Source organism: Myotis daubentonii, chromosome 21 (assembly GCF_963259705.1).
Source record: "Myotis daubentonii chromosome 21, mMyoDau2.1, whole genome shotgun sequence".
NCBI classification, from domain to species: domain Eukaryota; kingdom Metazoa; phylum Chordata; class Mammalia; order Chiroptera; family Vespertilionidae; genus Myotis; species Myotis daubentonii.
Window position 1 is genome coordinate 17751665 of NC_081860.1, and position 25171 is coordinate 17776835.

Consider the following 25171-nt stretch of genomic DNA (forward strand, 5'->3'; position numbering starts at 1 on the left):
CAATGCATGTGTGGTTGGATGACCTGAAAATAATCGGGAACAGAAGGTACTCAAGTCATAGTCAGGGGGGGGGGGGGGGGTGAGGAGCAAAAAAAATCATGGTTTCATCATTTTTGTGCATGGAAGCAAACTAAGTTTTGTAGCTTGGAAATACTTAGCACCAGCTCCTGGGTGTAGTTTTCCAGGGACTAGCAGTAACATCCTGGATTGCCAGATGACCTCCCTGTGGTAGGAGGCATGGCCAGCTATATATATAAAAGCCTAAGCGACTGTTCGACAGGTCGCTATAACATGTACTGACCACTGGGGGGGGGGGCAGACGCTCAACGCACAGGCATGGAAACATGGAACAGACTGATGAATCTCAGGGGGGAGAGGGGAGGGCGGGAAGAGATTGACCAAAGATCTTACATGCATACTAGAGGCCCGGTGCACAAATTCGTGCACCATTGGGGCTCCTCGGCCTGGCCTGCTGGGATCCGGCTCTCCGACATCCCCCGAGGGTTCCCGAAGTGCGAGAGGGCGCCGGCCAGGCTGAAGGACTCCAATGGTGCACGAATCCATGCACTGGGCCTCTAGTATAAGATAAACCTGTTTGTTTTCATTCGCGATATCTCCCTCTGTCCTCTCCCAGGTGGTGGACATGTGGACAACAGGACCCTAGGCACCTTCTGAAGTGATCCCATCCCCAGCATCACCCAGATGCTGTCTCGTTTCCCCCTCTGAGAAGCTTGCTGCGTCTCTGTTTCTCAAAAGGGCACGGCTTGCCTAGAACTGACCTGCTTGCCGGCAAGTAATTGCCTGGACTGTGACATGCTTCTCTGTGCTCTGAATCTATGTCATGTGATTTCTTCTATTGTCTTCTTGACCCTGTTGCATTTTGGGGGGGGTGGGGGATGGAAAAATCCGTGTTTTACTTCACAAATGGGAGTGAGCGATGGGGGTGGGAAATGTGATTGTGTAACCCATAAGACACCACCTTGGTGACCCCCCACCCCCACCCCACGATAGTCAGGCTTTCTCATAAGCTACGTGTCTCCCCTGGGCCATTTTGGTATCCTCTGTTCTGAATTGGAGCCCACTGTTTTTTGTGTTTTGTGGGGTTTTTTTTTTAGAGGTGGCCCAAACGAGATCCCCTTAATATTTGTGTTCCCACAATAAGCGATTGATTGTTTTCCCTGTTTAGTGAGCCTTCTACGTTGCATTTTAGACCAGGAGTTGGCCTTGACCAACTCTTTCCCAGTGCCCCACCCATAGACCTGAGTGCCACCACCACTTCGGTTGTGTTAAGGGGGAGCCAAGACCATTGCCCTGGCATTTTGAACCGTGGTGATACCATCTTGTAGATTACCGGTTCCTTGGTATCCCTGGAATTGCCTTCTTTGGGGTCCACGTGGGCACCGCAAGGTACCGAAGCGATTTCAAGGTCAAATCTCCATGGCCCTTCATTTTCATGGGTTGTCCGTGTCACCTCCATGGGTGGAATGGAGATGGCGGAGTTTATTGTCTGTTTTCATTGTCTTGTTCCTGGAACATAAACTCCTCCATCTCGAGGGAACACCTAACTCCAACGCCCAACTTATCTCAGTAACAGCTTTACGCCTCGATCATTGAAACGGGGCAGCCAAGAATGAATGGGTTAAAAAAAAAAAAAAAAAGAACGAATGGGTTATTACCCAATTTAAAGTCGCCTGTGGTCATTCGTTGTCCACCTTCTATTTCTAGTTCCAGGGGTGGACAGTAGTTAACCATTTGTGGCATAGTGGTCAAGTAACTGCTCTCGGCTTAACTAAGTTTATGTTGGGTTTATTTCACAAATACGCCATTGTGTGATGGTCTATGTTTGGCCACTTTCATGTTTTTTAAGTATATTGTGGACATATTCTCAAACGGATAAATCTCCTTTCCCTATGGACATTTTATTGGATGTAGTGCATATCACAATGGGTTCGTCCGTTTCTCTGCTTTGGGACACGTCGGTTACCTGTGTTTCTTTGTCTTTTGCCGCTGCATATACTGTTGTAATGTATATAATTATAGATCTATATTAATGCGCTCGTGCTCCTAATTCTCTTAGAACAGACTTCTAGATGTGACATTGTTGGACCCTTAGCTCTGCATGCTTTTGATTTCGGTAGATATTGTGAAATTGCCCTTGAAATTTTTCCCAGGCCTGCCCACAGCTGTGGTGCGATGGCCGTGCTGATTTTCCTACGGGCGTGGACATAATGGGTATTATCGATAATTAGCCAATCTAATAGGTGAAAAATATTAAGCCCACTTTTTAAACAGTAAATGGCCCTAGATAAAATAGACCCAATAGTGATAGGTGGTTTATTAACCAACTAACAAACAATAAGCCCATCTTTTTCCTCTAGTCCCAAGACTCATCCTGGTTGTCAGAGGTAAAATGCATTGCCCTTTTCAAAATACGATGCTTCTTGCGAGTTCGTAAACTTCCTATGTATACCTTATGCCAGTGTTGATTTCTTTGACTTTGTAGTTTGGAAATCTAGATTTAGAGTTTCAAGAATCATACAAAAGAACCACCCCCATAGACTCTTCACCTCGGTTTTTTCTACTGTGTTGCGTTCTCTTTCTCTTACTTTCCCTCCAACTTATATATCTATATATATATTTTTTAATCCTCACCCGAGGATATTTTCCCATTGATTTTTAGAGAGAGTGGAAGAAAGGCAAAGACCGAGAGAAATATCGATGTGAGAGAAACACATCCATTGGTTGCCTCCTGCACGCGCCCCAACCAGGGCCCGGGCCGGGGAGAAGCCGGCAATCACAGTATGTACTCTTGACCGGAATCGAACCCGGGACCCTTCCGTCCACAGGCCGACGCTCTGTCCACTGAGCCAAACTGGCTAGGGCCCAACCTATTTTCTAGCATGCTCTTTTTACGTGCATTTTCTCCCTAGAAAACACTTCTCTGTTTCAGGCACTCCTCTATTTTTAGAATTACCTTGTAAGAGTAGAGGTGTGATGATAGCCCAATAAGGCATTCCGTTGCAAAAATACAGTCACTGCTCATGGTTTTCCGTCACGAGAAGGGACAAAATCATACAATCGATGTGGCTAACTTCAGTGAGACCCACCCCGTGCCCCCAGAATACAAGTGATATTACTGTCTTCAAACTCTCTGGTGTTTAAGAATTCTCCCTTGGTGTATCTGTAGTCTAAGGATGATGGGTGTTCCCCAGAGGGATGGCAGTTCTATTCGTCTGTAAGAACCCGCTTCTGTCTTAGTATTGATCCGTCTGTGAAGACCCGTCTACTGATGAGTGGTAGATGGGAGAGCATACACTTTTAGGACAAGGAGTTGGGATTCTACGTGAGCCTTTCCCATCTTGCTCAGGTTCGGGACATCAAGAGGAGTAGGAAGACTTTGGAGATGGAGGGAGAGGTTAAAAATGACCCTAATCAGCAAGGGGGCTTCGGTTAATAGGTGATGGGCCTCCCTCTTGCTTTCCTTCTGCCTCTTCATCCATTCATTGAGGACTTCTTCTTCTGACTTGATCACCTTTAAAATAAAATAAAAAAATTACCGCTGCTGGTTCTATGTGGAGTAGAGATAGGTTCAACCAAAGCCTTGTAAAGAAAAAAATAGTGACTCATGGTTATCGTCATTCATCAAGACTCTAGGTCAGTGGTACCCAACCTTTCTTTGGCCACGCCCCACCTAAGCATCTCTAAAATCCCGATCCCGCCCCCCCCATGACATAGAATTCTTCTTATTCAAAAAGCGAACTCTTATTCACATGGAGGAAACCTAAAAGGCCATGAACTTGGTCTTAAACAAACTTCCAAAGAACATGGCATCCATGAAAGAGAAAAATAAAAGAACGAGAGGACAGTGGACGTACTGAGGAAACACTAAGGAATTGTTTAAAAAAAAAAAGTGATATGACAGAATAGCAAATAAAGTTTCAAACCACATCATTGAGAACTGAGATGCATAAATATGTCACCATGTGTATTTAAAGACTGTCTATGAGGCCCCTAGAACTATGAGAAATGCAAAAAAACATTCACTGTTAATAACTCATTCTCGAATTGCCCCCCTTAAAAATTACATTTCCCTTCAGTGGGGGGTGTGCCCAACACTGGGAACCACTTCATTCATTTGTAAGACTCAACGACATTCCCACCCACACCCCATTCTCTTAGCGGAGAGAGGGCCGATGTGCCGTGAGCATCAGAATGGATCGATTTGGGATGAGACCCTTGTTGATGGGCACTGAGATCGTACGTGTCTCGGGAGGGTCCCTTCGGGATCAGTGTGAGGAGCTGACGCAGTGGGGGGCTGTGGATTCATTTGCCCACATCCCATGTCGTCTTTCTAGCCTTATCGTTCATACACTTCCCCATTTTGATTCTCCTTTTTTCCCCGTGGTGGTGTGTTCTGCCTCCTTTTCCCAAAATATATACCTAAGAGCTCCTAGTTGACAGGGACATTTTCCCCCCATTGTCACATTTGATGCTGGAATGTCAGAAAGTAAGCATTTCGTGACCATTGTTTCAAAGAAAAATCTGTGTAGGAGTGAATGAGAGGGGTCAAAAGTAAGCAGAGACTACATAGCAATAAAGAAGCAATATTATCAACCGCATAGATCCACGAGGTGTTTTTCTTTTATTGGCTTGACTTTTTAAAATATATATGTACATATATTTCATACGTAAGTGACACCAGGCTGTGTTTGTCCCCCTTCTGTCCGGCTTATTTCACTTAACATAATGCCCTCAGCCGTTTCATCTTCTCCCCAGTGAATTCCTTCCTTTTCCTATGCCTTGGCTATTGTAAATAATGTGTATATGAACGTAGTGTATAGATAACTCTTGGAGATCCTTCCCTGTCCTGTGGCTGTCCGCCCAGGGTGTCTGCTGCATGATACGGTCGTTCCATTTTAATCTCTTGAGGAATCTTCGTGTTGTTTTCCACAGTGGTCGTGCCCTCGTACCCATGTATATTCCCACCCGTCGTGTACAAGGGTTTTCTCTACATACTCGTCAGTATGTATCTCCTGACTTTCTGATAATAAACATCCTAAGGGTGACATGGTACCTCATTGTGCCCTTGAATTGTCCTCTCGATCAATGATGTGGAGCCACTTTTTTAAGTCCCTGGGGGCCATACTTAATGTCTTAGGGGGGAAAATGTGTCTGCTTAGGTCCTTGGTCCTTGTTCCTATTTAAATCCGGGTCTGGTTTTTTTTTGTTTGTTTTGCCTATCGAGTTGAGTACCTTGCATATGTTGGTTATGAATCCTTTATCAGATTTGTGGTTAACAAAATTATTTCCTTCCATTCTGTAGGTTGCCTTTCCCATGTGGTTATGGTCTCCTTTTCTGAGCAGATGTCTTTTAGTTTGATAGTGTCTCACTTGTTTAGTTTTTTTGTTTTGTTTTGTTTTGCTTTTGGTGTCAAATCCGAAAGATGATTGCTGAGATCAATGTCAGGGAATGTACTCCCTGTTTTTTTTTTTTTCTCCTATGAGTTTTAAATATTAGGATCTCCAGTTGTTTGTTGTCACTGGTGTAAGATCGGAGTCCAGTCTCATTCTTTTTATTTATTTGTTTTTTTCATTCTTTTTAAAATGTGGCTGCCCAGTGTTCGCAGCATCATTGATCGAAGAGGCTACCCTCCCCCTATTATGAATTTTCGGCTCCTTAGCTGAAAAATTACCTGGCCATATGCGCAGAGCGTTGATTTCTGGTCTCTCCGTGCTGTTCCATTGGTCTCTGTGTCTGTGTTCACGCGCAAACCACACTGTTTTGATTACTGCAGCTTTAAAATATAGTTTGAAAGTAGGAAGTGTGATGCCTCTGTCTTCTGAGGTCTCATACAAATTTCAGGATTGCTTTTTCTATTTCTGTGAAAAGTGCCATGGGGATTTTGATAGATTGCATCGACAATGTAGGTCACTTTGGGTAGTGTGGCTATTTTAACAATATTTATTCTTCCAGTCCATGAACACAGAGTATCTTTGCATTTATTTGCGTTCTTTTCAAGCGGTTGGTGTATAGGAACAGGACTGGTTTATGTATATTAATTTTGTATTCTGGAACTAAACTGAGATTATTTATTCTAAAAACAAAATTTTTGGTGGCGTCTTGGGAAGTTTTCTATATACGGTCATGTCCCACATAACAACAGTTCAGTTAGCCACTGACCACCCGTCTGTTGGGGGTCCCATAAGATTAGAATGGAGCTGAACAACTCCTCACGTAGTGATGTCATAGCTGTCATGATGTCATAGTGTACATCATTACTCATGCGTTTGTGGTGATACTCATGTAAATAAACCCACTGCCCTGCAGTTATATAAAAGTAAAGCAATACTATTCCTGTAGTAGGCCATGCCATTTAGGTTTTCAGTTTTTCACCGAGTGTAACGTTAGCTGTGGCCTTGTCTTTTAGGACCTTCGTTATGTTGATGTACATTCCTTTATACCCATTTTGTCAAGGATTTTTGTCATAAATAGATGTTGTGTTTTGTCATGTGCTTTTTCTGTGTCTTATTCAGACGATTTTATGATGGTTTTAGTCTTTATTTTGTTAATGTGGTGTGTCACATGGATTGATGTATGGATGTTTTGACATCCATGGCCTATCCCTTTTAATAATAAATGTCACTTTGTAGTGGTGTCTGGCCCCTTTCAGTGTATTGTTGAATTTGGTTTGCTAATATATTGCCGAGGTTTTTGCATCTATGTTCACTTAGGGATATCGGCATGTAATTTTATTTTCTTGTATTGTTCTTGTCTGATTTTTGTATCAGAATAATGCTGGTGGAAGTGTTCCATTCTCTCCCTCCCCCCCCCCTTTTTTTGGGAAGAGTTTGTGAAGGATTGCTATGAATTCTTCTTTAACTGTTTAGTAGAATTTACCAGTGAAACCATCTATTTCTAGACTTTGTTGGGCAGTTTTTTGATTGCTGCCTCAGTCTCCTTTTATAGTAATCGATCTATTTAGATTTTTATTTTTTCGTGGTTCAGTTTTGGTAGGTTGTATATTTCTAGGGATTTGTCTGTGTCTTCTAGGTTGTTGAATTTGTGTGGCGTATAATTGTTCATAGTGTAGTCATGTACCTCGTAACGATCTTTTGGTCAACAATGGACCACGCATACAAGGGTGGTCCCCTAAGAATATAGGAGAGCTGAAAAATTCCTATTGCCTTGTGACCTGGTAGCCTTCCAAAAATTGTAGCACAACACATTAATGTTTACTGGCAGCCTCAGCCTACGAACTGTAGTACTATCAGCTAGAAATGCCCCGGGGGCACTTCACCAGGGACCCCTTGAGCTTCCCACAGATATCTTCCCCTGGTAAACCAATGGACGGACACTGGTGGTTCTTGTGCAAGATGCTTTGCTGCAGTAACAAGTCAGAACCCGCGAAGGAAAAACGCATTTATGACTTAACAGGCCGCAGAGCATAGCAGTCCCGTGAGAGGGCGCACACACAGTAAGGCCCAGGGCAGAGAGAGAGAAACATCGTGAGTCTGGGCTTCTGTTTTTCCTGGGGGGGGCGTAAGGTTTTGCAGGCTCGCTCACTCTTTCATGGTGTGTCCACAAGGTAAGAGTGAGAATTTAACACACGGGAAGAGAAAAAAGCAAGGAGCCCACACGGTCAGTGATCAGAATCAAGGAAGACCTACAACAAAGGAACCCCTTTGTTGGGGGAGGTGGTGTGGGTCTTCATCTAGTGTGTGGCCAGCACCGTCTTCAAAACTAAGTTAACACGCAGAAAAGAAACAGGTTCCTAGATACAGAGACCATTTTGACAGATGGGAGGGGCACGGGGGAGATAAAAAGGCGAAGGGATTACGCAGTGCAAATCGAGAGTTAACAGCAGAATCATGGGGATGGAAAGTATAGCATAGGGAATCCCGTCAGTAATACTCTGATAACTCCGTCCAGTGTCCAATGGTTAGGAGTTTTATCCAGATGATCACTTAGTAAGTTAGGTAGCGTCTATACTCTCTGGGGTGTACACCCGAAACTCACAATATTGTATGTCACCTGTAACTGAAAATTAAAAAAAAAAAAAAAAGATTTAAAAAAGAAGATATGTCAGGCACTGGCATTACCCCCCCCCCCAAAAAAAAACAATGCCACCTTTTGGGGCTCACATTACATGTTTGTGGTGATGCTGACGTAAAGAAGCCTGCTGGGCTGCCAGTCCATACAGTACATAGCGCATATACATCCATAGTAGTAGGCCATGTCATGATGTCCGCGCAATAATGCCATCACCTAAGGACATACCCTGCTCGTTAAGTGGCACATGACCGCGGTCTCTTGTGATCCTCTGTGCTATCGGTTGTCGTGTCTCCTCTTTTCATTTATAGTTTTATTTGCGTCTTCTCTCTTACTTTCTTGGTAGGTATATGTAAACCTTTTTCTATTTTGGTTATCTATAAAAAGAAAAACAGCTCTTCATTTCATTGATCTTTTTTATTATCTTTTTTTTTTTTAATCCTCACCCAAGGATATGTTCCCATTGATTTTTAGAGAGAGTGGAAGAGAGGGGGAAAGACACAGAGAAATATCGAAATGAGAGAAACATATCGATTGATTGGTTGCCTCCTGCACGAGCCTCGACCAGGGCCCGGGCCGGGGAGGAGCCTGAAACCCAGGTACGTGCCCTTGACAGGAATCGAACCCAGGACCCTTTGGTCCTCAGGCCGACACTCTATCCACTGAGCCAAACTGGCTAGGGCTTTATTATCTTTTTAGTCTCTCTTATTTTTTTTTCCTGCTCTCATCTTTGTTACTCTCTTTTTTTTATTATTTAAATTCTTTCTTGTTTAAAGTATTACATAAATCTCCTTTTTCCCCCATGGACTTCTCCCCGGCCGCCTCCACCCTCTTTGTTACTTTCTTTCTTCTGCTAACTTTGGGATTCCTCTGTTTTTATTTTTTGTAGTTTCTTGATGTGAACTTAGTTTGTTTGAGATCTTTTTCTTAATGTAGGTGTTTATTACAATAAACTCCTTGCTTAGAGCTATGTTTGCCGCGTACCGTACATTTTGGTACGTGATGTTTTTTCTCGCCTCGAGATGGTTTTTATGTCTTGGTTTCTTCTTTGACTCGTTGGTGGTTCCCCCTGTTTTAGGGATGAAAATTGACCTTGTGGGCTAGAGTGATCTCGGTTGGCAGTGTTTTCTTTCAGCACTTTGTCTCCGTCATCCCGCTGCCTTCCTGTTCTGCAACGCTTCCGCTGAGAATCGTGCTGCTGGTCTGGACAAGTTGCTTTCTCTTGCTGCTTTTAAGATTCTCTGTTACTCTTTCGCTTGTGACTAACTGACTAGAATACATCTTGGTGTCGGGCCTCCTCGGAGTCCTCTTTCTCAGTGCCTTCGGGATTCCCGAATGGGAATGCCTCTTATAAGGGTTGTGTTCTGTAGCCAATACTAATGTAAATAGCCCTGCTGCCCCTTTCTGTATCTCTCCTCCTGGACTACTGTGATGTGTGCATGAGTCCATTGGTGTCCCCTAAAATCCCTTAAGCTGTCTTCACTTTTCATGCCATTTTTTTTTTCTTTTGGCCTCTCCGATTGGATGAATTCCCCGGCCCCTGTCTTGCGCCCGTCCTTTCTTCCACGTCATCTACTCTGCTGTTGAACCCCTCTCTCGAACGTCTGAGATTTCTGTTTGATACTTAAAAACTTCCGCCCCGGTGGGCCCCTCTCGTCATGTCTCTGCATTGCTCTTCTGACCTCAGTGAGCCTCTTTACGCATCTCCCTTTCAACTCTCACCAGGTTAGGCATCTGATTTTACACCCTGAACCAGGGAAGTCCCTTCCCGCCATTTTATTCAGATCTGTGTCTGGAGGCTGTCCTTTTGTTTGGAACATGTGGTCATTGGTGGCTTAATGGTCCTCGAGTCTCTCGTGTTGTTTCTATGGGTTAGGTAACGAAGTCCCCTCCCAAGTCTTGACAGAATGGTCCGATGTAGGAGATGAACCTTGGCCATCGGCCCTGTCCCAAGTTCCTGGTTCTCTCTCCACCCTTGTGATGGTCCAAGCCTTTTTTTCTCCATGGCCCCCAGTATTTTTTGGGTGTGCCTCAAGGTTCCCAAGGGGCGATTCACAGTCACCCCCTAAGAGAAACTGTCCCCCAGGAAAAAGGGGAGTTGTTGCCATTTTTGTTACCCCGACCGAGACATATTCCTAGTCCTGTGATCTTAGGAGAAATCAAGAAATAGCCTTCTCTTGGAATGTAGCCGACGGATGCCATGTTGAGCCCAATGAAGCTGTTTTTTTCCAAGTTGGCTCGTTTTTTTGTTACCTGCATTGGAGGGTTCTGAGGAGAGAAAGAGAACCAACAACCTGCTTAGCTTAAAATGAAATGGGACTACTTCTTATCTGACAGTCAACTAAACTATAGATGTATGGTTCCTTGAAACGTAGATGACCAAGTTAGGGCTAATCTCCTATGAAAAAACTACCCGCAAATTAATTCTAAAAAAGGCAAGCATCCCAGCCAGTCTCAGTGCTGCCAAGCCCATAAGTGCTCAGCTCCTAAAAGAAAAAGTATTGTGAATGGCCAAGAGCATATAAAACTATGCCCAACCACACCCATATTGATGATGAAGTAATTACAGCTATCGAATAATAATTACAAATACTGACGAAGCAAATACGCGTGTGTGCACACAGATAGGCACACACACAAGGAAACAGATCTACCATGGGTTGTCATTTTTCACCTATTAGATTAAGAGGTACCAAGTGTGGAGAAATTTGGACTCCTGGTATGTTACCCTGGGAAATAGGTATTGGATGGAAATTAGCACATTTTGACTCCCAATTTTAGTCTTAGAAATTTTACCTATAGGATGTAATAGGTATTGTTCAAAAATGTGTGTACACTCAAGGGTACTCCCCACAGCCTTCGTTATACTTGTGAACTTGTGAGTAACCTGTTAATCCCGTTGCTATGCTTGGAGACTTAGTGACGAGTCATTTATCCAATTGGCTTGTATTCAGTTACTTAATAGTAATGTGTGTTCAAAGTAATTGATATGAAAATCCAGGTGTGTTTCTCTTTTTCAAAAGCTTATTTTCCCACCAGTGATTGAGTTACTGTGTTTCAGGCTTCAACATTGTGTTTTGTTCATGTGAAATGATATATGTATGCGCTTCTTCGGATATGGTCAATAAACTAACTTTATAGGAAGAACATTCAAAAGTGGCGCTAGTTTGAGTTCTGGTCATTTTTTACTGTTCTGTTTGTGGGAGTGATGTGTGCCGTTTCAAAAATATGTATTTCAATCACATAGATAGCACTTAATTGAGTTCTTAGATGTACCACATGCTGAGATAAACACTATTTCATGGATTACCTCATTTAATACTTATAATCACCATTATCCCTTTTTTTAAAAAAAAAAATAGAGGTTAAGTTTGAGGTTGGGTTTGACGATGTACTTCGCCCTGTTATCCACAACTGACTACAACCCACCTAACGTCACAACCTCTGGAAGGGGATAATGAAAAATACTACTATTTTGCTAAGTCGATGGCGCGAAACCACACTTTGGGGGAGAAACGCACATTTCCGAGGTCATGTTCGGTCTCCCTTTGCCTTCAGGGTCAGACCCCTGAGAATTCTCAAGTGCAGTCCCCTCGGGCTAAGAGGTCTAAGTATTGAGATGTGCCGGGAACAGGAGAGAGACAGGAACGGGGCATTGATTTGTGCCCAATTTTGTGGCGTCAAGTTACAAAGAACAACCGCTACAGCTAGGGGGCGCCCGCGCTTAGGAGAAGGGCCCCTGGGCTCCTCAGGACAACAGGCCATCGAGCACCGGGTGCCATGGGGACACAGGTCAAAGCCCAGGAGAAATGGCCAATAAGAGGAGTATCACTCAGGGGGGAGAAAACCCACTTCGGAATAGACACGATGACGCAATGCCAGCGCCAGCACTGCAGATAGCGGGGGGCGTGCCCCCACCCTAGTGAGCCAACTTCCATGTCGTCATCTGTTGGAATATTTTTCCGATGGTGCTTTATGACCACGCGGTCGGGCATTCCCTAGCCCCTTGGTGTATGCTTTCCATAATTATTCAACACCCCCCGCCCCCATCCCCAGTGCTCTGCCTTCATTCCAGCACTTTTCTGAACGTAACATGTTGCGTCTTGCAAGGACAATGAATGGGGAAGTGTTGGCCCCCGTGATCACCAGGGAATCCAGAGGTAAGTTTCACCCCATGATATTTAGACACTTGACGGGTTTATATACGTCAGGAAGGTGCTGCCACTGACTCCTTTTTATCTCCTGTTCTTCTGAGGGACATGGACGGTAGGAGAAGCTCACACTGTCTTATCTAGAGAAAGCCGAAGGAGGAAGAGACGAACCGGAGAGAGCAGTCGTGATGGGTCAGGTGACATCGGTCCAGGAGGAGTGACGGGTTCCAAGCCGTGCGCCAGCTCTGGCTTTGAATTTGAAGCGATCTAGGCACGTTTGGACGCGATGATGAATCTCTTCAAGGACGAGGCAACTGGTGAGATATTGACAATGTTGCTAACTGAACATATGAATAATGAATGGATAAACAGGGTCAGAAGTCAAGTTCTTGACAACAGAATGCTAGTCAGCAGCATGGCAAGATACTAAAAATGAACATTTGACAATAATCACAATAGTTGCTTCCACCAGGAACCATCCAAAGAGGGAACACCTTTTTGTTTTTATTGATGGCAGAGAGAGAGGAACAGAGAGGGAGAGAGAAACACCGATTGGCTGTCTCCTGCACGCCCCCTACTGGGGATGGAGCCCAAAACCTCTTGGTTCATGGGTGACCTCTTGGCTCAACCAACTGAGCCACACCGGCCTGGCGGGATCTTCATTCTTGACTCTTTCCTTTGTTAAATGAAAACCTGGAACGGCCGAAACCGGTTTGGCTCAGTGGATAGAGCCCCGCCCGGCCTGCAGACTGAAGAGTCCCAGGTTCGATTCCGGCCAAGGGCACATGCCCAGGTTGCGGGCTCAATCCCCAGTAGGGGGCGTGCAGGAGGCAGCCGATCAATGATTCTCTCTCTCATCATTGATGTTTCTATCTCTCTCTCTCCCTCTCCCTTTCTCTAAAAAATCAATAAAAAAATATATATTTTTAAAAAGACAGAAACATCAATGTGATGTGAGGGAAACACATCAATTGATTGCCTCCTGCAGGTGCCCAACCAGGGCCTGGCCTGCCTGCAACCAAGGTACCTGCCCTGGACGAGAATCTAATCTGGGACCCTTTGATCCCCAGGCCAACACTCTATCCACTGAGCCAAACTAGTTACGGCTAAATTTTCATTTTGTATGAGTATTGAGTAGACTGACAAGTGTAAAATTTTAGGAAATTGTTGATTTCTTTTTTTTTTTTCATACACAATTCTGGATTGCAGTGAAATACCCTTTTGTGAGAATAAGCTATGTTTGGGAGTTTCCCTAACAGATTCTTAGGTTTCAGAATGTTGATCCATGACTTAAGAGCATATGGTCAGATTCATACATCATGATGAATCATTGATACTCTTCTCATCACTGAGATTTGACTTTAATTAGTTAAAAAAATTACTTTATTTTTATTTATTTTTTAAAATATATTTTTATTGATTTCAGAGAGGAAGGGAGAGAGAGAGAGAGATGGAAACATCAATGATGAGAGAGAATCATGGATCGGCTGCCTCTTGCACGCCCCCTTACTGGGGATCGAGCCCTGCGCAACCCTGGCATGTGCCCTTGACTGGAATCAAACCCGGGACCCTTCAGTTCGCAGGCTGACGCTCTATCCACTGAGCATAACCAGCCAGGACAATTATTTTATTTTTAAATTGAATTTATTGGATTGACATTAGTTCTTTGGATGTGGAAAATTATATGTTAAATTTATGAGATCTTTCTAATGTCCAGAAGATTTTAAATGAAACCCACAAAGCCTTTCATTTTTCCTTAAAACAAACAAAAAAAAATTGCAATATTCCAAATTGTGGCCTCACAAAGATCAGTCACGTGTGTTCATCAAGTAGAGAGATCAGGAGATTTCATAGATTTGCTCTTTAATCATTATTTGCTGCTCATGTTACTAACATTACAACTTACATCAGTAAGAATTAAGTCTGTCTATTTCTTGGCAGGATATTTTGTGACCTGAGGCTTGGTTTTCAATATTTTAGGAATAGACAAACTCAGTTTTTCTCACCCACTGTTACTTGACAATCTGGGTACCTTTCTCAACTGTGCTTGGGATTTCTCTACACTTCCCAGGTGCAGTGGCCGCCCACGGCTCCCCATCAGCTGTGAAGAGACCACCTTCCTTTCCTTTGATGACGGGCGGCGTGCGGGAGTCCTGGGAGCCGTGTGTCCTGGGTGTGCACCCTGCCTGTGGATCCCGCAGGAAGGTAAGCATTCCTCTTTCCCACAGTCTGTCATTTGCTTGGGGAGTTTGTCGATGTGCTAGAGGCAGCCTGTCCACGTGTCCACAGTGGCCTGTGGGGTTGAGATTCAAGAGTGGATGGACTGTCCCTCTTGCTTTCGGACCCTGAGGTCATTGGCTCACGAGGTGAGCTGCCTCGGCTGCCTCACCTAGACATCTGGCTTTGCAGAACGTGCTGGGATCGATGATGATTCCCCCCAAAAAAACCAAACCAACATTCCTTGGGCTGAACAAAATGAGTGAGAACTACAACCGTCGTCGTTCTCATCGGTAACTGAGGTCCAGCACGTTCAGAGCCCCAGGGACAGGAAGGAGTGAGGGACAGCTTCCCCTTGTCACTCTCATGCAGGCACCACCTAGTATGTGAGCAGAGTTACCTACCTGCCCACCTCATGGTGCCTCATACACTGGTCAGGGATAGAGGGACTTGATAGACAGGTCTTACCTGGGGAGAATGTAGGCCTGGATGTGGTTACCTGGGTCTATTTCTCAACTGTGCATGTGGTTTTTGTACCCTTCCCAGGTGGAGTGGTCCTTGTAGACTTGCGATCAGTAATGAAGACATGACCTTCCTTTCCGTTGTTGATGGGTGGCTTGCAGGAGTCCTAGAAGCTGAGTGTCCCTAGGTGTGCACACTGCCTGTGGATCCCTGAGGAAGGTAAGCATTTTCCTGCTCCAAGTGGAGAAATTAATTTTCTGATTTGGGGAGTTCCTAGTCACAGGTTTGGGTGTTGGAATGGCACATGGGGTTTCCCTCCAACAGTGGACTGAGTTTTCCTCCTGCTCAGTGTTGGGATCTGCATCCCGCAGGCCCCTGGAGGACTCTGAGGTCACTGCCTCACCCAATGAGCGTAACACCGGCCTTGCTCACATTTTTGCACGTGCTCAGATCGATGATGACCCCAAAAATGCATTCCTTGGAAAGCTGAACAAAGTGAGTGAGAACTCATACTGTCGTCGTTCTCATCAAAAACTGAGGTCCAGCATATTCAATGCCCCAGGGACAGGAGGAGTGAGGGACAGCTTCCCCTTGTCACACTCTAGGTCCTAGAGTGTCGGCACAGCTGCCTACCTGCCCAACCTCATGGTGTATCACATGCGCCTGGAGTCACAGGTCAGGAATAGAGATACTTGATAGACAGGTCTTACCTGGGGAGAATGTTGACATGGATATTGTCACCTGGGTCCATTTCTCAGCTGTGCATGTGATTTCTCTACACTTCCCAGGTGTAGTGGCCGTGTAGACTCTGTATCAGGCATGAAGAGAAGACCATGCTTTCCTTTGATGATGGGTGGCATGCGAGAGTCCTGGAAGCCATGTGTCCTGGGTGTGCACCCTGCCTGTGGATCCCACAGGAAGGTAAGCATTCCTCTTTCCCACAGTCTGTCATTTGCTTGGGGAGTTTGTCGATGTGCTAGAGGCAGCCTGTCCACGTGTCCACAGTGGCCTGTGGGGTTGAGCTTCAAGAGTGGATGGACTGTCCCTCTTGCTTTCGGACCCTGAGGTCATTGGCTCACGAGGTGAGCTGCCTCGGCTGCCTCACCTAGACCTCTGGCTTTGCAGAACGTGCTGGGATCGATGATGATTCCCCCCAAAAAAAACCAAACCAACATTCCTTGGGCTGAACAAAATGAGTGAGAACTACAACCGTCGTCGTTCTCATCGGTAACTGAGGTCCAGCACGTTCAGAGCCCCAGGGACAGGAGGAGTGAGGGACAGCTTCCCCTTGTCACATTCATGCAGGCAACACCTAGAGTGTTGGCACAGCTACCTACCTGGATAACCTCATGGTACACACACACCTGCAGTCATTGGTCAGGGATAGAGCTACCTGATAGACAGGTCTTACCTGGGGAGAATGTTGGCCTGGATATTGTCACCTGGTTCCATTTCTCAACTGTGCATGTGATTTCTCTATACTTCCCAGGTGGAGTGGCTGTGTAGACTCTGCATCAGCCATGAAGAGAAGAAAATCCTTTCCTTTGATGATGGGCGGCGTGCGGGAGTCCTGGAAGATGTGTGTCCCTGGGTGTGCACCCGGCCTGTGGATCCCTCAGGAAGGTAAGCGTTCCTCTCTACCAGTCCCAGCAGCACTGTAACGGTACTAGACCTGCTAGGCCCGTCCATGAATCCCCAGTAGTTTCCCTCCAAGAATGGACTGAGTGTCCCCCTCTGTTCCCTGGCTTGGTTGTGTATGTCCAGGCCACTGGATGGCGCTGATGCCAATGGCTCACTAGGTGAGCCATCCAGCCTGCCTCACTACTATGTCCTGCACCCCAGAACGTGCTGGGATCGATGATGACTCCCTCAAAAAAAACAGCCAAACCAACATTCCTTGGAAAAGCTGAACAAAATGAGTGAGAACTACACCCGTCGTCGTTCTCATCGGTAACTGAGGTCCGGCACGTTCCGTATCCCAGGGACAGGAGTGAGGGACAGCTTCCCCTTGTCACACTCATGCAGGCACCACTAAGTATGTGAGCACAGCAGCCTACCTGCCCACCTCATGGTATCACATGCGCCTGTGGTCACAAGTCAGGGATAGATATACTTGATAGACAGGTCTTACCTGGGGAGAATGTTGGCCTGGGTATTGTCACCTGGTTCCATTTCTCAACTGTGCATGTGATTTCTCTACACTTCCCAGGTGGAGTGGCTGTGTGAGTCTTGCCATCATCCATGAAGTAAAGACCATGCTTTCCTTTCATGAGCTGAGTCAAGTGCGAGTCCTGGAGCCAAGTGTCCCTGGGTGTGCCCCTGCCTGTGGATCCCTCAGTAAGGTAAGCCATCACTTTAGATTTATTAGATTTCATGGACGTGACCTGTCCATGTTTTCCCAGTACATTCCCTGAAGAGTGGACTGAGTTTCCCTCTTTCCCCGTGCCTTGGTTCTGTATGTCCAGGCCACTAGACAACACTAAGGTCAATGGCTCACTAGGTGAGCATCCAGCATGCCTTCCTAACATGTCCTTCATCCAAGAACATGCTGGGATCGATGATGACTCCCTCCAAAAAAAAACCCAAACCAACATTCCTTGGAAAAGCTGAACAAAATGAGTGAGAACTACACCCGTCGTCGTTCTCATCGGTAACTGAGGTCCGGCACGTTCCGTATCCTAGGGACAGGAGTGAGGGACAGCTTCCCCGTGTCACACTCATGCAGGCACCACCTAGATTGTTGGCACAGCTGCCTATCTGCCCACCTCATGGTGCCTCATACACCTGTAATCACTGGTCAGGGATAGTGGTACCTGATAGACAGGTCTTACCTGGGGAGAATGTAGGCCTGGATATGGTTACCGGGGTCTATTTCTCAACTGTGCATGTGGTTTTTGTACACTTCCCAGGTGGAGTGGCCGTGTAGACTCACCATCAGCAATGAAGACATGACCTTCCTTTCCTTTGTTGATGGGTGGCGTGTGGAAATCCTGGAAGCCGAGTGTCCCGGCGTGTGCACCCTGCTGGTGGATCCCTGAGGAAGGTAAGCATTTTCTTGCTCCAAGTGGAGAAATTAATTTTCTGATTTGGGGAGTTGCTAGAGTCACAGGTTTGAGTGTTGGAATGGCACATGGGGTTTCCCTCCAACAGTGGACTGAGTTTTCCTCCTGCTCAGTGTTGGGATCTGCATCCCGCAGGCCCCTGGAGGACTCTGAGGTCCCTGCCTCACCCAATGAGCCGTAACACCGGCCTTGCTCACATTTTTGCACATGCTCAGATCGATGATGACCCCAAAAATGCATTCCTTGGAAAGCTGGACAAAGTGAGTGAGAACTCATACCGTCATCGTTCTAATCCGAAACTGAGGTCCAGCACGTTCAGCGCCCCGGGGAGGAGTGAGGGACAGCTTCCCTTTGTCACACTCATGCAGGCACCACTAAGTATGTGAGCACAGCAGCCTACCTGCTCAACTTCATGGTATCACATGTGCCCGCAGTCACCGGTCAGGGATAGATATCCTTGATAGACAGGTCTTTCCTGGGGAGAATGTTGGCCTGGATATTGTCACCTGGGTCCATTTCTCAACTTTGCATATGATTTATCTACACTTCCTAGGTGGAGTGGCCATGTAGACTCACCATCATCCATGAAGTGAAGACCATCCTTTCCTGTGATGATGGCAGGTGTGTGGGAGTCCTGCAGCCGAGTGTCCCTGGGTGTGCACCCTGCCTGTGGATCCTTCAGGAAGGTAATCCACTACTTTAGATTTATTAGACCTCCTGGACGTGACCTGTCCATGTTTTCCCAATACGTTCCCTAAAAAGTAGACTGAGTGTCACTATTACCCCGTGCCTTGGTTGTGTATGTCCAGGCCACTAGACAACCCCGAGGTCAATGGCTCACCAGGTGAGCCATCCAACCAGCCTTGCTAACATGTCCTATATCCCAGAACGTGCTGGGATCGATGATGACTCCCTCAAAAAAACCCAAAAACAGCCAAACCAACATGCCTTGGAAAAGCTGAACAAAATGAGTGAGAACTCACAATGTCGTCGTTCTCCGCAGAAAGTGAGGTCCATCATGTTCAGCATCCCAAGACAGTAGGAGTGAGGGACAGCTTTCCCTTGTCACACTCATGCAGGCACCACCTAGAGTGTTGGCACCGCTGCCTACCTCATGGTACACACACGCCTGCAGTCACTGGTCAGGGATAGAGGAACCTGATAGACAGGTCTTACCTGGGGAGAATATAGGCCTAGATGTGGTTACCTGGGTCCATTTCTCAACTGTGCATGTGGTTTTTGTACACTTCCCAGGAGGAGTGGCCATGTAGACTCACCATCAGCAATGAAGACACGACCTTCCTTTCCTTTGTTGACGGATGTAATGGGGGAGTCCTGGAAGTCGAGGATCGCTGAGAAAGGTAAGCATTTTCCTGCTCCGAGTGGAGAAATCAATTTTCTGATTTGGGGAGTTGGAATGGCACACGGGGTTTCCCTCCAACAGTGGATTGAGTATTCCTCCTGCTCAGTGTTGGGATCTGCATCCCGCAGGCCCCTGGAGGACTCTGAGGTCCCTGCCTCACCCAATGAGCCAAAACACCAGCCTGACTAAGATTTTAGAATGTAGTCAGATCGATGATGACGCCAAAGATGCATTCCTTGAAAAGCGGAACAAAATGAGAACTCATACCGTCGTTGTTCTCATCAGTAACTGAGGTCCAGCATGTTCAGAGCCCAAGGGACAGGAGTGAGGGACAGCTTCCCCTTGTCACACTCATGCAGGCACCTCTCAGGGCATCAGCGCAGCTGCCTACCTACCCACCTCATGGTGTCACACACTCCCAACATCACCACTAAGGGATAGAGGGATGAAGGACAGGTGCAGGCTGTACCTGGGGAAAGGTTGGTGTGGATCATGTGACCTAAGAGCCTGAACGAGTTTCTCAAATGTGCATGTGGTTTCTCCTCACTCCCCAGATCGCGTCGTCACAAAAGGACTGTCGTCCGCCTGGAAGAAACCACCTTGCTCTCTACCTGGGGGTTGGATATGGCGGGAACTGGAAGAAGCATTACCCCAAGTCTGCTACTGCCCCCGGGTAATTCAGGAAGGTAAGCCTTTCTCTGTCCCATGGTCAGCCAATTGGAACCCTTTGTTTGAGCTAAGGCCCTGTGTCTAGAACGTGCTGGGATCGATGATGACTTCCTCCAAAAAAAAACCCAAACCAACATTCCTTGGAAAAGCTGAACAAAATGAGTGAGAACTACACCCGTCGTCGTTCTCATCGGTAACTGAGGTCCAGCACATTCCGTATCCCAGGGACAGGAGTGAGGGACAGCTTCCCTTGTCACACTCATGCGGGCCCTCCCAGTGTTTCAGCATCAGAGATGATGTTTTTGGTGTTGCTTGCCCTTTCTTAAAAAATATTTTTTTATTAATTTCAGAGAGGAAGAGAGAAGGAGAGAAAGAAACATCAATGATGAAGACAATCATTGATTGGTTGCCTCCTGCAAACCCCCTACTGGGGATCGAGCCCACAGTATGCCCATGTGCTTGCTCGAACCATGACCTCGCTCAACCACTGAACTACACCAGCCTGCCGCAAGGCTTCCTTTTTCCCATCCAGGGGCCTCGCTCCGCCCTGCCCACATGCATCCATATTTGTAACCCACCTGCACACAGGAAGTCACACCCGCCCTCACTCATGCCTCAGGGACAGGCCAAGTGGACAATCAGATGAAGGCCCACGAAAGGGAAGAGGAGGGCAGGGATTTTTCCTGACGACCTGGGCACATGACTCAAACGCCCCTGTGATTTGTGTCCACTTCTCAGGTGCAGCCCCAGCGCCAGAGCCAGCATTGGCCAAGACGAGAGCCCGTTGTCTGCCTGGATGGCCCGAGACCCCGGGAGTCCCCGAGGAAGGGGCCTGAGTGGGCGCGGAGCCGGGATCCCCAGGAAGGTAAGCGATGCTCTGCTCCTCGCTCAGCCATTAACTACTGGGTTTGGAGCTGCTGGAGGCGGCTTGTTTGGGTGTCCCGATGGCACACGGGGTTTCCCTCCAACATGGACTGAGTGTTCCTCGCTCAGTGGTGGGACCTGGTCCTGCAGGCCCTGGAGGACTCTGAGGTCATTGCTACACCCAGTGAGCCACCATTCGGGAGCTCCATTGTTTAGAACGTGCTGGGATCGATGATGATTCCCCAAAAAAACCAAACCAACATTCCTTGGGCTGAACAAAATGAGTGAGAACTCATACCGTCGTCGTTCTCATCGGTAACTGAGGTCCAGCACGTTCAGAGCCCCAGGGACAGGAGTGAGGGACAGTTTCCCCTTGTCACACTCATGCAGGCCCTCCCAGGTCATCAACGCAGCTGCCTACCTGCCCACCTCATGGTATTACACATGCCCATCATCACCTCTAAGGGATAGAGAGATGAAGGACAGGTGCAGGCTGTAACTGGGGAAAGGGTGGTATGGATCTTGTGACCTAAGAGCCTGAATGAGTTTCTCTAATGTGCATGTGGTTTCTCTTCACCCTCCAGGCGGTGTCGTCATGAAAGGCCTGTCGTCCACCTGGAATAAACCACCTTACTCTCTCCCTGGGGGCCGGACATGGGCCGGTCCTGGAATAAGTGTAGCCCCAGGTCTGCCTCATGCCCCCAGGGCACTCAGGAAGGTAAGCCTCTATCTGTCCCATGGTCAGCCAATTGGAACCGTGTGTCTGGGCCAAGGCCCTGTGTCCAGAACGTGCTGGGATCGATGATGACTCCCTCCAAAAAAAAACCCAAACCAACATTCCTTGGAAAAGCTGAACAAAATGAGTGAGAACTACACCCGTCGTCGTTCTCATCGGTAACTGAGGTCCAGCACGTTCCGTATCCCAGGGACAGGAGTGAGGGACAGCTTCCCTCGTCACACTCATGCAGGCCCTCCCAGTGTTTCTGCATCAGAGACCATTTTCTTGGTGTTAGTTGCATCGTTTTAAAATATATTTTCTTTTTATTTTCAGAGAGGATGGGAGAGGGACACAGAGAGAAATAACCATCAATGATGAGAGAGAATCATTGAATGGTTGCCTCCTGCACTTCCCCCACTGGGGATGGAACCCACGGCCTGGCCATGTGTCCTGACTAAATATGGAGCCATGACCTCGCTCAACCACTGAGACACAGCAGCCTGCCCACTGGCCTTCATTTTTAACATGGGGAGGCCTGTACCAACCACCTGCATCGATATTTGCTGCCCACCTGCACACAGGAAGTCACACCTGTCCTCACTCATGCCTCAGGGACAGGCCAAGGGGACAATCAGATGAAGGCCCACGAAAGGGAAGAGGAGGGCAGGGATTTTACCTGACGACCTGGGCACATGACTCAAACGCCCCTGTGATTTGTGTCCACTTCTCAGGTGATGTCCCAGCGCCAGGGCCTGTATCGGACAAGACGAGAAGCCCGTTGTCTGCCTGGATAGCCTGTGTCCCTGGGAATCCTCGAGGAAGGGGCCTGAGTGGGCACGGATCCGGGATCCCCCAGAAAGGTAGGCAATGCTCTGCTTCTCACTCAGCCATTAGCTTGTGGGTTTGCAGCTGCTGGAGGCGGCTTGTTTGGGTGGCCTGATGGCACACGGGGTTTGCCTCTGACATGGACTGAGTGTTCCTCGCTCAGTGGTGGGACCTGGTCTTGCAGACCCAGGAGGACTCCGAGGTCATTGCCACACCCAATGAGCCACCTTCCAGCAGCTCCATTTTTTAGAACGTGCTGGGATCGATGATGATTCCCCCAAAAAAACCAAACCAACATTCCTTGGAGCTGAACAAAATGAGTGAGAACTACAACCGTCGTCGTTCTCATCGGTAACTGAGGTCCAGCACGTTCAGAGCCCCAGGGACAGGAGTGAGGGACAGCTTCCCTTGTCACACTCATCAGGCACCTCCCAGGGCATCAGCCCAGCTGCCTACGTGCTCACCTCATGGTTTCACACACGCCCATCTCACCCCTAAGGGACAGAGGGATGAGGGACAGGTGCAGGCTGTACCTGGGCAAAGGGTGGTGTGGATCATGTGACCTGAGAAGCTGAATGAGTTTCTCAAATGTGCATGTGGTTTCCCTTCATTCCCCAGGTGGCGTCATCATGAAAGGCCTGTCATCTGCCTGGACGGGACCACCTTGCTCTCTACCTGGAGGTCGGACGTGTGCGGGTCCTGGAAGAAGTGTTGCCCCGGTTCTGCCTCATGCCCCCGGGGCGCTCAGGAAGGTAAGCCTTTCTCTGTCCCAAGGTCAGCCAATTGGAACCGTGTGTCTGGGCCAAGTCCCTGTGTCCAGAACGTGCTGGGATCGATGATGACTCCCTCCAAAAAAAAACCCAAACCAACATTCCTTGGAAAAGCTGAACAAAATGAGTGAGAACTACACCCGTCGTCGTTCTCATCGGTAACTGAGGTCCAGCACGTTCCGTATCCTAGGGACAGGAGTGAGGGACAGCTTCCCTTGTCACACTCATCAGGCACCGACCAGTGCGTCCCTTCTCAGCCTGTTCTATCTGAGGGTCACAGGCCCCTCCACCAGGTTAGGTGGTCCTGAAGGAATGGTTCTGGTTGGTATGTGTGGGCTGTGTTGTTACGGTGGACATCCGGCACCTCCTCTGTAGAAGTTTGGAGGGTGTCGCTGGGTCCTTGCCCCAGGGAATCATGGTGTAGATCTGTGTTGGCCTTGTTTCCTCTGCCGTGGTAGCCCCTGCAGCTCTGACCTGGGTCCCAAAGGACAAAATTTGAATGGCTCCTAATTAGGCACCATTTTCCTCTGGTAGCAATAGCTATTCTTGCCTGTGGACTTGGTGAAGAACAGTGAGTTCCCTGAGGTGTTTTGGGGGTACGTTGCTGATAGCTGACCTTGGTGCTGCAGTTGTGACATCCTACGCGTAACCCTCGCCCTTCGCCCACATGCATGTGGTCTGCTGGGCTCCCAGCTCTGAGGTGATGCTGCTGGTGATTGATGGCCAGTACAGGTATGTGAGAGGAGGGCAGGTTGAGGTGGACTCCATGTCCTTCCATGCCACGTACTGTCTCTGTTTGCTTTGAGGGAGACCTTTTGCTCCCCATGGATTTTATTTCATTTTTTAAAATATATATTTACTAGAGGCTGGTGCACTAAATTCGTGCACTAAATTCGTGCACTCGGCTTGGTATCCCTCATCCCAGCCTGCACTCTCTCACAGTCTGGGAGCCCTCTGGGGATGTTCCACTGATGGCTTAGGCCCAATCCCTAAACCTGCAATGGACATCCTTAGCGCTGCTGCAAAGGCAGGAAAGCCTCTCACCACCGCTGCTGTGCTCACCAGCCTTGAGCCTGGCCTCAGGCTGACCATCACTCCCCCTGTGGGAGTGTACTGACCACCAGGGGTCAGCTCATTTGTTAAATGTCTGCCCCCTGGTGGTCAGTGTACATCATAGCGAGTGGTTGAGCAGCGTTAACATATTATTAGCATATTATGATTTGATTGGTTGAACTGATGACCCGATGACTGGACACTTAGCATATTCTTAGGCTTTTATTATATAGGATTGATTTCAGAGAGGATGGGAGACAGGTTGAAATATCAGTGATAAGGCAGAAACATGTATTGGTTGGCTGCCACTGCATGCCCTCTACTGGTGATGGAGCCAGCAACCCCGGGCATGTGCCCTGACCAGGAATCGAACCATGATCACCTTCTGGTTCTTGGGTCAAGGCTCCACCCCTGAGCCAAAGGAGCCTTGCTGAGGATGCTACTTTTGAAAGACCCTGTAGGTACTTCAAGGTTTCCTGGCAGGTCAGAGCCTGAGTTCTACGCCTGGGAACGTGTGGTTTCCAGATGCGAGTGTGGCCTTGCCCACGGGGCAGTGTTACGGAGATAGCCGATGAGGACTACAGACACCGGCTGCTCTCCCTTTGTCCCCTGAGGGGCACTGGCTTGGTTTGCACGATAGTGTGCCTGGCCCGATGTGGCTGGTCTCCTTACGGAGGCTGCATACATGTAGCCCGTGTGCTCATGGTGCCCGTCTCTGTGTGGGTGGTTAGTTTCTGCTTCCACTCGTTTCCTGTACGTGCATTTGACCGGTGACCGTTTTCAGGGACAAAATGTCCAAGTTGAGGGCTATCTAGGCTTCTTAGGGGCATGTTCGTAGAATTCGGGTGCTTGTTGTTATGACTTACTGGCCTATTTCAGCAGCTGCGTGAAAAAAGAATCTGTGTGATTTTTTGCGTCTTGAACAAACAGTCGTTTTTTTGTTTCACTTGAGCAGGCCACTGCCCAC

General features: G+C 47.6%; 2 long non-coding RNA genes, 3 other non-coding genes and 10 pseudogenes across 7 annotated transcripts in view; all 15 read left to right on the forward strand.

Annotated features, from left to right (window-relative positions):
* Positions 1-8421, forward strand: part of LOC132222961 (uncharacterized) — a 157553-nt gene extending 149132 nt beyond the window's left edge. For all 3 annotated transcript variants that reach the window (XR_009450343.1, XR_009450341.1, XR_009450342.1), the window contains exon 9: positions 635-8421. This is a non-coding gene — a long non-coding RNA (uncharacterized LOC132222961). The remainder of the gene's footprint in view (positions 1-634) is intronic.
* Positions 8422-14000: 5579 nt separating this feature from the next.
* On the forward strand, positions 14001-23261 carry LOC132222783 (uncharacterized). The gene is made up of 8 exons (XR_009450300.1): positions 14001-14406; positions 15669-15801; positions 16370-16503; positions 17790-17923; positions 18496-18628; positions 19197-19303; positions 19860-19922; positions 23063-23261. It is a non-coding gene; the product is annotated as an uncharacterized LOC132222783 (long non-coding RNA).
* LOC132223162 (small nucleolar RNA SNORD116) lies at positions 14620-14724 on the forward strand (annotated as a pseudogene).
* LOC132223129 (small nucleolar RNA SNORD116) lies at positions 15329-15423 on the forward strand. The gene has a single exon (XR_009450405.1). It is a non-coding gene; the product is annotated as a small nucleolar RNA SNORD116 (small nucleolar RNA).
* LOC132223163 (small nucleolar RNA SNORD116) lies at positions 16015-16120 on the forward strand (annotated as a pseudogene).
* On the forward strand, positions 16732-16843 carry LOC132223142 (small nucleolar RNA SNORD116; annotated as a pseudogene).
* LOC132223131 (small nucleolar RNA SNORD116) lies at positions 17432-17543 on the forward strand (annotated as a pseudogene).
* On the forward strand, positions 18156-18250 carry LOC132223148 (small nucleolar RNA SNORD116). Its single transcript, XR_009450406.1, has one exon. It is a non-coding gene; the product is annotated as a small nucleolar RNA SNORD116 (small nucleolar RNA).
* Positions 18839-18957, forward strand: LOC132223167 (small nucleolar RNA SNORD116; annotated as a pseudogene).
* On the forward strand, positions 19512-19602 carry LOC132223169 (small nucleolar RNA SNORD116). Its single transcript, XR_009450408.1, has one exon. It is a non-coding gene; the product is annotated as a small nucleolar RNA SNORD116 (small nucleolar RNA).
* Positions 20069-20180, forward strand: LOC132223143 (small nucleolar RNA SNORD116; annotated as a pseudogene).
* Positions 21064-21166, forward strand: LOC132223157 (small nucleolar RNA SNORD116; annotated as a pseudogene).
* Positions 21634-21745, forward strand: LOC132223133 (small nucleolar RNA SNORD116; annotated as a pseudogene).
* On the forward strand, positions 22641-22745 carry LOC132223151 (small nucleolar RNA SNORD116; annotated as a pseudogene).
* On the forward strand, positions 23211-23322 carry LOC132223134 (small nucleolar RNA SNORD116; annotated as a pseudogene).
* Positions 23323-25171: the final 1849 nt, after the last annotated feature.